The 12,226-nt window shown below is 38.9% G+C and overlaps 1 pseudogene across 1 annotated transcript in view; it reads right to left on the bottom strand.

Moving 5' to 3' along the window:
* Window positions 1-500: 500 nt before the first annotated feature.
* LOC306875291 (NACHT, LRR and PYD domains-containing protein 3-like) overlaps window positions 501-12,226 on the bottom strand; it is an 87,123-nt pseudogene continuing 75,397 nt past the window's right edge. Inside the window, exons 14-15 of the transcript in view lie at window positions 1,696-1,869; window positions 501-1,611 (exon numbers count right to left, since the gene is read on the bottom strand). The product of the transcript in view is annotated as an NACHT, LRR and PYD domains-containing protein 3-like (transcript). The remainder of the gene's footprint in view (window positions 1,612-1,695; window positions 1,870-12,226) is intronic.

Raw genomic sequence — 12,226 nt, 5'->3', positions numbered from 1 at the left:
ATTAAGGTCAACTCATATTGTAGGATGCTCTACTGCTCCTTCTGAGTCACATGCATCAATCTGCATCTAATCTCACTTTCTGACTGTCCACAAACCTAGTATTGGGAGCCCATTCATTAAATTGCACATCTTGGATGTCTTCCTGATCTAAAGCCTGAGACACCTCAACAGCTGAAGTCCAAAGCCATCAAACTCAGTCTAAGGTGAGTGATGAAAGACAGCTATTTTAATCAACTAATTTGTCCCATTCTATTCCATTTGAAATGTTATTTTCCAAAACCTGACTTGTAATCTTATCACTGCATTCCCAGAGATGCTAATGCTGTCTTTATAGTAATAGGACTGAGTCACAGTTGTAAGTCATTATTTTCACAAAGATTCTGATCTGTGATGCTTCTCAGTAGACACCAAACATGTTTGTGTTTATTTATAACATGACAGGTGAACAGGTGAAGAATAAAAAAGGAAGACATGTCTCTTCAAATAAGAATAAGACAGGATATTGCTGGATACTGTTGCTTGTTTTCATTGTGTCCTGAAATGCCATGCTTTGGCAATAAACTGATTATCATAAACAACACATGTATTTTTTTAGGGATGTGGCATGACCAGGGGATAAATTGTTGCAGTCGTTAATTTAGCCTGATAGCTTGAAACAACTGAAGTATTTCTTATTAATATTTATTTTGTAAGTGTAATCCTCTGGACTTACTTTAAGACACCAAAACTATTTAACACAGGAAAAAAAAAAATACAATGTGCTTTTCAGGGGTAAAGATATATTTGACCCAATATGTCTTAATAAATGTATTAAACAGTATTTTTATTTATTTTTTTTTTTTCCATGACAAAAAAGTTACCACAAAAGAGTAATTATTGAATAATATACATTGGAAGAAAGCTTGGCAAAAAATATTCAAAGCAAAGATTTACCAAGATTTGTGAATCCCAGAGGGGTCATAGTTAGATCTGTTAAAATAGAGATCTATTTATAAATAATTGATGTTTTACATATTTAATTGATTTAGTTTATTACAGTATGTTTTATGTCAAACTCTCTCCTTGAGACTGGAGCACTCTGCTGGTAAACTGTGATCATGACTGTCATATACTATACTGTTGTCTTTGACCTAGCATATTCATATTAAAATTTCTGATTTAAAACACAAAACCAACAAGAATTATAAAAAATAAAACTCTACAGCATGATTTATTCATGCTGCATTACATGCTGGGGACCTTCATACATATGCACAGCACAAAACACAGTATGACGCTGTTTGTTTACAAGTAATTACTGAGAGTGCAGTTCAATACAAGAGAAGTCTCACTGGGAAATTACTGTGAAAGTAATGCAGTTATTAACCTGGAATATACTGTACTTTCACACTACATTATTACAGTGCAGTTAGTATGTCCAATCTAATTATTTAAACAAATGTTCCCATGAGACTGGAAAAAAATGTAGGCTGAATAAAAATTAATAATAAAATCCTTCACATATGAAACTGCTGGATCAGTATCAGTATTAATGTCCAGGTGACAGTCTTGTTCAGGACGTGTTGTTTTGATTCACTTGTTTAGAGCTTGTGGAGTTTCCTCTGTCAAATACTGTACAATAGAGAGAAAGATAAAATACACTAAGATCTGCTTTAATACAAGATAATAAATTACATCATTGAATCAATAACTTACTGTAGTTTCTTCAGTTTACAGTGTGGATCCTCCAGTAGAGCAGAGAGCAGCTTCACTCCTGAGTCTCCTGGTTTATTACAGTTCAGATCCAGTTCAGTCAGGTGTGAGGGGTTTGATCTCAGAGCTGAACTCAGAGCAGCACAGCCTTCCTCTCCAATACTGCAGCACCTCAGCCTGCAGAGAGTGAAGAACATGAATGATCTCTGGGATTGTGTTTCAGCTTTAGGGTGAGAGTGTGTTTGTATGAGCTCTGCTTTTCTCTCTCACACCAGGATCGGTGCTATAGAGATTTTATCTTGCCAGCAGCTGAGACATTAATTTAACTCACTCTACATGATTCCTGATTGTGATGCTGAACTAGTTCATCGTTTTCACTCCTCAAACCGTTTGTAGTACTATACAGGTGATAATGTTAAAATAAGAGTAACATTATAGTATAACTATGATATATAAGTCTTGTAAGGATCACTAATCGGCTCAATGATGAAATCCAGCGGCGTGGATTAAGGTATAATGTGTGAAGGACTACTACTCCTGCTTTAATCTAACTCCAATTCTCAAGTGATCATTAAATTTAGAATGTGTTTCTAATTAGTAATTAATCACAAATATTGGTTAGTTTTAATGGAGATATTTGATTATTCTGTACATCCTATATTTATTCATCAGGGACTCGATGTTGTGTTTGAGTCTCACTCCGACCGGAGGTCATGAATCTCACGATCATAAACTCTCCAGTCTCAACTTACTCAGAGGGTGCAAGGATAACCACAAAATATATATTGTGTGTTTAATAGCCTGTTTATTAGCTAGTGTTTAATAACATATCAGTTTTTGTTCCTTTACATTCACAACACATTGCTACAACTCCTGCAGCAAACCGTAACAAGAGGAAACTACAACAGATTTATGCTAACACTAGTTTGTCTTATGATTTAGTTCTCTAGTCTTGGGAAGTGATTAATAAGAGGAATCTGTCTGTTCAGTTCATGAATGAGGTGTTAAATCAACCGGCTCATTGAGGAGAGGAGAGCTGTATCTTTTCTAAGCGATCGAACCTACGATGTTCACACAGTTCACACATAATGTTTGTATTATATTATACAAACATTATATAAAATAAAATAAAGAAATAAAAAGGGGAAAAATAAATACACATACACTGTAAAAAAATGCTGTAAAAAGGCCATATTCTGACAGTAACATCCTGTTTTTTCATTACAACAGCAAAATTCTGTAAAAAACAATGAGTTCTGGGTAATATTTGTTGTTTTGGAGAAAGTATCCTTCTGCAGTCCTGTGAAGTAGAGATGGTGAGATGAAGCTTCATGAAGCTTTAAGCTTTTCAGCAAGTAGTTACAAAAGAGTTAATTTCTGGAGGCTTCATTTGCTCACAATAGCACCTGGTGGCCAAAGAGTGTAAAACAAGCAGATATATTACAGACAGAGGTGGATAGTCCAGGGGTCAGAAAGTAAAAGTCCTGCCATATGTTTATTCCACCCATGAACTCAGCAGCTGATTTCACCAGAGGAGGAACCAAGTCATGCCTTTCAAGTCACAAACAAGTCTCAAGACAAATCACAAGAACTCAAAGAGTTAAAGTTAATGAGATAATTAAGTGACTAATTAAATGATGATTGTGCATTAGTACATATTTATATTATTAATAGGGCCGGGACTTTCACGCGTTAATTTAGATTAATTAATTACACAAAAATAACGCGTAAATTGTTTTTAACGCATTTTAATCGCACTTATTTTTGCACCGCGGAACGTTTCTCACTGGATGAGTTTCGGCGGACCGAATATACTGGAGCACCAACTAGCGTTCAGACAAAAACAAACCACAGTGAACATGGACAAAGAAGCTGATGAGACCGCTTTGGTTGGCCCTGTGGATGGGAAATTTAAAAATCCATATGAAAAAACTTACTTCTCACTGTTCTCAGGTCAAATATTTATATGCGATTAAAATTAGATTAGATTAGATTAGATTCAACTTTATTGTCATTGCACATGTAAGGTACAAGGCAACGAAATGCAGTTAGCATCTAACCAGAAGTGCAATAAGCAGAGGTACAGGATATACAGTGCCTACAATATGTTACATATGTACAGAAATATACAGATAAGGCAGTAGTACTATGGACATAATTTACAAGTTTTTAAATACTATCAGTATGATATACAGATGGGTGATATGAACATACTATACAGATGGGTTGTGCAGTAAATGTATGTACAGTAGTACTATGGACATAATTTACAAGTTTTTAAATACTATCAGTATGATATACAGATGGGTGATATGAACATACTATACAGATGGGTTGTGCAGTAAATGTATGTACACTATGAGCAAAAACTATGAAAATAATTACAAATGGATATGAATAAGCTATAAATTAAGATATATAAACACTAGTGCAATGAACATTGAAAGTGCATAGAAATAAAAATTTACAGTACATAGTAATCAGTGTAGATTGGTTGTTTTTTTGTTTCGTTTTTTTAATCGATTTAATGATGGGGAGGGGTGAAGAGTTTGTAGTGGTGTGTGAGGGGGGTATCATTGGGCAGAGTTTAGTAGGGAAACAGCTGTAGGGAAAAAGCTGTTCCTGAGTCTGCTTGTCCTTGATCGGAGGCTCCTGAAGCGCCTCCCAGAGGGCAGCAAGTTAAACAGTCTATGGTCAGGGTGAGAGGAGTCCTTAAGAATGCCGCGAGCTCGACGTAAACAGCGTTTTCTCTGGACGTCCTCAATGGCAGGGAGTGGTGTCCCTGTGATGCGTTGGGCGGTTTTCACCACCCTCTGTAGTGCCTTGCGGTCAGCAGCTGAGCAGTTCCCATACCAGACTGTGATGCAGTTGGTCAGGATGCTTTCAATTGCACACCGGTAGAAGTTCCGCTGGATGATTGGAGACAGGTGGTTCTTCTTCAGTGTCCTAAGGAAGAAGAGGCGTTGGTGAGCCTTCTTGACTAGGTTGGATGTGTTGGTGGTCCAGGTCAGGTCCTCCGAAATGTGGGTTCCCAGGAACTTGAAGCTGGAGACACGTTCAACAACCATCTCGTTAATGTGGATGGGGTCATGCGTTCCACTTTTCTTCTTCCTGAAGTCCACAATGAGTTCCTTTGTCTTGCTGGTGTTGAGGAGCAGGCTATTGTCAGCACACCATGCAGCCAGGTGCTGTACCTCCTCCCTGTAGGCAGTCTCATCGTTGTCTCTGATGAGGCCAATCACTGTGGTGTCGTCAGCAAACTTGATGATGGAGTTGGATCCATGCACAGGCCTGCAGTCATGGGTGTAGAGGGAGTAGAGAAATGGGCTCAGCACACAGCCCTGTGGTACGCCGGTGTTGAGTGTGATGGTGGTGGAGCAGGTGAGGCCTGACCTAACATGCTGAGGTCTGTTGGTCAGAAAGTCCATAATCCAGCTGCAAAGGGAGGTGTTAACACCCAAGTCTCCAAGTTTAGTGGTCAGCTTGGAGGGAATGACGGTGTTGAATGCTGAGCTGAAATCAACAAATAATATCCGTGCATATGTGTTGTTGTTTTCCAGGTGTGTGAGTACCGAGTGCAGTACTGTGCCTACTGCATCCTCAGTGCTTCTATTGCTTCTATAGGCAAATTGGTGTGGGTCCAGTGTGGGTGGGAGGCAGTTCTTGAGGTGTGCCAGGACCAGTCGCTCAAAGCACTTCATAACAATGGGTGTGAGTGCTACGGGGCGGTAGTCATTCAGGCACGTTGGGGAGGAGTGTTTCGGCACTGGCACAATGGATGTCGACTTAAAGCATGTTGGCACCATTGCTTGGGTGAGTGACCGGTTGAAAATGTCTGTGAAGACCCCTGCGAGCTGCTCTGCACATGTCCTGAGCACACGTCCAGGAATGCCGTCGGGGCCAGCAGCCTTGTATGCGTTGATCCGGCTCAATGCTGTGCAGACATCTGTGGAGGTGAGTTTGAGGGTCTGATGGTCTCCTGAGAGTGTGATCTTGGTGGCTGTCTCCTTGTTGTTGTTGTCAAAGCGAGCATAAAAGTCATTTAGCTCGTTAAGGAAGGAGACGTCTGTGACCGTTGGAGTGGAGTTGCATGGCTTGTAGTCACTGATGACCTGGATGCCCTGCCACATGCGCCGGGGGTCAGAGTTGGAAAAATGCTCCTCTACCTTTAGCTTGTAGCAGTGCTTGGCCTTCTTGATGCCCCTCTTCAGGTTAGCCCTGGATATGCTGTAGGCCTGAGCGTCATCTGATCTGAAAGCAGTGTTGCGGGCTTTCAGCAAGAGCCGCACTTCCTTGTTCATCCATGGCTTCTGATTAGGGTACGTTGTGATCTGTTTCTCTGTTGTGACACTGTCAATGGAGGTATTGATGTAGTCCAGTACAGAGGTGGTATAGATGTCAATGTCCGTGTGAGAGCCACTGGCAGCCTGAGAAGCAAACATACTCCAGTCTGTGTGTTGAAACTTGTCCTGAAGTACAGACTCTGCTCCCATTGGCCACACTTTGATGGTCTTCACTGATGGCTTCACACGGTTGATGAGGGGTGAATACTTGGGGGTGAGAAACAAAGAAAGGTGATCAGACTGTCCGAGGTGGGGGAGGGGAGTCGCGATGTAAGCTCCTGCGATGTTTGTGTAAACATGATCCAAAGTTTTTTCTCCTCTAGTGTGGCAGGAGACATGCTGATGGAATTTGGGGAGCACTGTCTTTAAGTTGGAGTGATTAAAATCACCCGCAACAATAAATGCAGCTTCCGGGTGTACAGTCTGTTGTTTACTAATGGCCGCATGCAGTTCGTTCATAGCAAGCTTGGCATTAGCATCCGGGGGAATATAGGCTGCAGTTATGATGGTGGAAGTGAACTCCCGCGGCAGATAGAAAGGTCTACACTTCACCATGAGAAACTCTAGGTTAGGTGAGCAGTGTTTTCCAACAATGTCAGAGTTCGTACACCAAGCTTTGTTCACATAAATGCACAATCCTCCGCCTCTGGTCTTGCCGGAGTCATCTGCCGTTCTATCTGCTCGGAGCGTGTAGCGTCCGGTTAGATCAATAGCATTATTGGGTATGTCGCTATGTAGCCATGTTTCAGTGAAAACCATGACATTGCAGTCCAAAAGTTTCTTACTATGGGTGATGCGAAGTCATATCTCATCCATTTTGTTCACCAATGACCGCACATTAGCGAGGAAAATGCTGGGTAAAGAGAGCCGGTGCGGTGTTAGCTTTAGCTTAGCTCTTAGTCCTCCACGCTTCCCCCGCCTTTGTTTACGATGCCCGGCCGAGCAGAGTGCGTTGCCTCGGGTGTTCTGGAGATCTCCGGGATGAGTCGATGATTGGTTATAAGATTGTTGGAAAAGAGCAGACCGATATCCAAAAGCTCCTGTCGGGTGTATGATGTTAAGGCAAAGCTGTTCAGTGAGAACAGACCCGAGATGAGCAGGAAAAATACTGCAAAATTGCAAAAACTGGTGAGACGCTGAGCCTCGCGATGTGTTCGCGCCACCATCTTGGTCGTAAAAAAAAAAAAAAAAATGCGATTAATTTCGATTAATTAATTACAAAGCCTCTAATTAATTAGATTATTTTTTTTAATCGAGTCCCGGCCCTAATTATTAAATTACTACATAATTAAAGAATAAGAATCCAATTCAGAGATAATAAATACATAACATCAACTGCTGAAAGATGAATCTAAGAGAGAGAGGTGCAAACCTGACAGAGGAAACAGTAGCATTTATGAGTGCGGTTTACTGAAGTGGATTTTCCAAAAGACACAAATAGCTGAATAATATATGTTTGTCTCTGATAAACGATCACACCGGTGTGATTAGATGTTCGGTGCTAAATTCAAATCTGTGTTTGCTCAACTTCACTGTCTGGCACGGAGCCAGAGACTGCTGTGTTTTTAGCTCCAGCATTGTGCATTATAACCAATCACACATGATTCTGTTGAGCTCATGAGTACATTGACCAATAAGAGGCATTCAGATGAGTGTTTTATTCAGTGTGAGCGCTCCCTGAATGAATTCTGCTCTCTGACCATTTCTCTCATCAGAAACAACAAAGTGCAGATGTGCGTAAGATGTGAGCAAGATATTCATTTCACAATGTAAGCAACTTCAGTGATTAATGGGAGTTTTTGAGAGTGCTTGAATTAGACTAAAGTCAATGATAATGTTCTTTGATAATGTAAACGGAGAGTCTATTTACACTAATTCTCCAGCATCGTGTGATTGGCTCTGTGAAGATTATAAAAAGCTGCTATGGGGTTGAACCCGTCTTTTGCTATGGACCAGCAGCTCCAGTGGCGCAGATGCTAAATCACTTATGGGAGGATTTTTGACGCGATCGACTAGACTTTTCTCCCTTTTCAAATCTCATATCACATCGTAAAGGCCTTTATTTTTAATAAAAATGAAAGAAATAACCAAAAAGTTGAAAATACAGTAACGGGTAGGTAGGGTTAGGGTAGGTGTAGGGAGGGCTTTATTGTATCAATAAGGTGGCATCCATTTAATAATCTGAATTAAAATGATAATTTACACTCAATACGTTATTATTGCATACTGGTTTATAATGTAATACAATACTGAAGTGCAGATAATTGCCACTATTTTGCAACAAGTAGTATAAATAGCAGAAAAACTATATTTTGGGCTCCTCTTCCTTATTAATAGGGCTATATAATAGTACCACCCCAGCAAACAGAAATATTTTGTAATCAGTGGAAACCCTTACAGTGTGTTTTATCACAAGAAGCGCTTCTGTTCAGTCAATAAAAATCGATCGTCTTAATTTGTTTGAGAATGGAGAAAGATCGTTCCATTAATGAGCTCCAGCGTCGTGGCCATATTATCACTTCAGGAGTGCATTATTTCTGTAATAATCTGAACGGACTGGAGTCACAACCACACATCAAGACATTGTTATGATCGTTTATTTCAAGACATTTGTCATGTTTCCATCCTGAAATCTCATGTGTTTAACTAATCTCTTGCGCACCTCATAAACCTTTCATTACAATTTCCAAAACGTCATTTTAGAGCAAATAACAGAGGCTTGAGCCATTGATATGCAGGCTAACACAGTTATTAATGCAGTCTAACGCACTTAGGCTATTATTTATTCGCATTGGCCCATAGAAACCTCTATGAACACACTTGACTTGATCGCGGAGGATGAATTTAAGTTTTATTGAAAAGTGTTTATGTATTCTACACTCGTAGCACGCGCACACATTAGGATAGGTTAGATGCCTGCCTCCGTTGAGAGTCCCTATCAAGCACTTTACCGATTCAACTCCTCTCCTCTCCTCCTCTGCCTGGCTCTTTGGCCGCATCTCTCACCGCAGAGCAAGCCTGTTCTTGATAAAGCTGCTGGGAAAACGTGGGAAAAGCCGACGAGGAAGAAGTTGGGGTGAAGCAATCTTTATATAGGTGGAGCAAAATACTTAATCTCTCCGTCTATAGAGCATTGGGTGGTTTACGCTGTCAGTACAGGAGACAAACCAATGGGCCACTGGCTGCTCGTTGTCCCTGTGTGATGGTCCTTGGCAAAAACAAAGAAAAAACAATTCTGTCGGCCCCTTCAGTGCGTCGGCCCACCGGAAAAATGCCTGGTATGCCCAATTACCAATCCAGCCCTGAGTCTGTCTTATGATTTAGTTCTAGACTTGGGAAGTGATTAATAAAGAGGAATATATCTGGCAGAGGAAGTTGAATTGCCCATGTTTTCGCTGTGAAGTTATAAAACAGCAAAAAGTCATTCACAGAGACGTTTAATGTAAATGGCAAGGAAATTATGATGGAAATGAATGCCGGCGCAGCCGTGAGTATCATATCTGAGAAACATTTCCAGGCTGCGTTCTCAACAGAGCCACTGGAGGACACTAGAGTCATGTTGAAAACATACACAGGAGAGATTATGGCTGTGTTGGGACAGTTTAATACTCTTCAACTGATTAAATTACACAAGTCTTGGTGCCACGGAGTACATGTAAATCTGTTATTCATGGATTGGAGAAAGACTTGAGAAAGTAATTTTTGTAATTATTGATCTGTACATTTAATTTTGTCTTACACTTACATACTTTGTTGTTTAATGGTTTATAAGTGTATATACAAACATTCATTAGTCTTGAGCACATTCAGTATAATCACTGTATTTGATCATTTACATTTTGATTCTTACAGGAATCGTTCACCCAAAAATATAAATTGTTATAATGTACTTCCCTGCATGTCGTCCCTAACCTGTATGACCTTCTTTCTTCTGTGAAACACAATAGATGATATTTTGAATATTGTTGCTACACTGTAAAAAAATATACATTTTGAAAAATTGTGGAAACTGACAAATGAATATTGGCTCAACAAATTGCTTCCCAATAATTGTCCCAAAACAAAAAAATGCACTGTAGTAATTTTAGCTGAAGGTCTGAAGTTAAAATTAAAAATATACATTCACCGAACATATTAAATTGTGCTCAGCCAATCTATCAAGCAGAAGTGAAAAATCTGTGTTGGCTGAACAAGCTTTGCAGCAGAAAACACGTGCACACATGCGCCTGAGAGAAACCGTTGCTGTAGTGAATTCAACTTCCTGTGCGCGGGAGAGCGAGAGAGCGGAGCCGATGCTGAAGGACGACAGAACATCATTTACAGACGGATTTTCTATCATTGAAGTTATGGTACGTATACTGAGTTTTGTATTTATTAAGTCATGTTTCATGTACTACATTGTATTTTTCAGAGTAACAGTGAATTCACTCCTTTACTGTGTCATGTTTACGTTTATAACCTAGTTTAGCTCGTACTGATCTCTCGGTAGGAGTGTGTGATATATATCGTCTGTGATAATATTGTAATTGTTGTTTTAATGATGTGGGATTTGACATTAATAAACATTTACAGTGTGTTTTTTACTGCATTATTCAGTCTTTAAAATGCATTTAGACTGATCACATATGATATGGGGGCAGAAAATATCATTTATGTCATTTCATAATCATTATCACACGAAGAGTGCCGTTTTCCCTCCAAAAAGCAGCATGATTACAAATATGATATTGATTTTATACAACAGTTCAATAAACAAGACATTAATATTAAATGGACTTTTTTGCCTGTTTTTGCTCTATTTCTCCACCAAAAATCATTCCAAACACAGCCACAGCACTGTTTTGTGTCTCTGAGCAACATGCTGTGTTTTGTTCCTGAATGAATCAATCAACCGTTTAAATGATTCGGTTCAATCGCAACGACTCACTTATTAACAATGACTTGCTGCCACCTACTGGCCGTTTTAATTTCACATTTAAATTATCTTTTCATTTTAAAATACTTGTAAATATCAGTATTCAACGTTTTATGTTTAAAACACTTTTAGACAAAAATGGTTTTACAAAGATAAAAATACTCATAAAAGGTAAAAATCTATTTAAACTTATTGGAAAAGATTAATTTCTATCACTGCTGTGAACTAACCTCACAGAATATGAAGAATATCAAAAACATTTATGAGTCAGCTGTCCACGGTAGTCCTTAATATACCAGCACAATAACACACTCAGAAAAATATTGTCTCATTATCGATAAAATCCCAGAAAATATTTAGATATCATTTTGTCAATATCACACACCCCTATGTCTCAGTTACCTAAAGTTACTATTTATTGAACTAAATTATTTTGATCTCACTTTATGATGAATATGAAATGTATGAGACACAAGGAATATGTTTCTGCTATAACTATGTTTTTGTTCCCATTAGTGTAACTCATCATTGCTAGGTCTGAGGAGAAAGGAACCACTATGAATTTCACTGAGTATTTAACAGTAGTTCTTATTGGATATATGTTTATTTCATATTAGTGTCAAATACTATTAGCTCTTAGATGTCATTTGTGAGGAGTTGCTTTATTGTAATGTAGGCTGCTAATTCTAATGTAGACTTAGTATTGACATTATGTATTTTTTACAGAGTACAGAGCCATTGGAGAACCACACAACTGTAAAGAAAATGGGAATTATTGAAATAGTAAGCAGCAGCAGTTGCACTTCAAGGGCCCTGTCAAGTGTGCTGAATGCCTCCGTTGTCCTGGAAGAGGAGCTGGTGCTTCACAACTTAGGAGACTTTGTAAATGCATTTATTGTATTATTTTGGATTATTGTATGTACTCATCAAAATTTGGTAACTCACAGAATTACCAAAACATTTTGCCATAAGTCAGATATATTAAGGTTCTGCAATATATAAATATATTGTGGAAACTTAAATTCCTGTAGAGCTGCTTTGCAACGATTTGTATCCTAAAAAGCGCTATACAAATAAACTTGAATTGAATCCTGGAGTACAACAAGGATTTAAAGGGATAGTTTACCCCAAAATTAAAATTCTGTCATTAATTACTTACCCTCATGTTGTTCAAAACCCATGAGACCTTCGTTCATCTTCAGAAAACAAATTAACATTTTTGATGAAATCCGATGATGACTTTTTTTTGATAAAACAACGGTCTTATTGATGTGGA

This window comes from Barbus barbus (assembly GCF_936440315.1).
Source record: "Barbus barbus genome assembly, chromosome: 9".
NCBI classification, from domain to species: domain Eukaryota; kingdom Metazoa; phylum Chordata; class Actinopteri; order Cypriniformes; family Cyprinidae; genus Barbus; species Barbus barbus.
The sequence above is the reverse complement of the archived record's forward strand: the minus strand, read 5'-3'. Positions and strand labels throughout refer to the sequence as shown.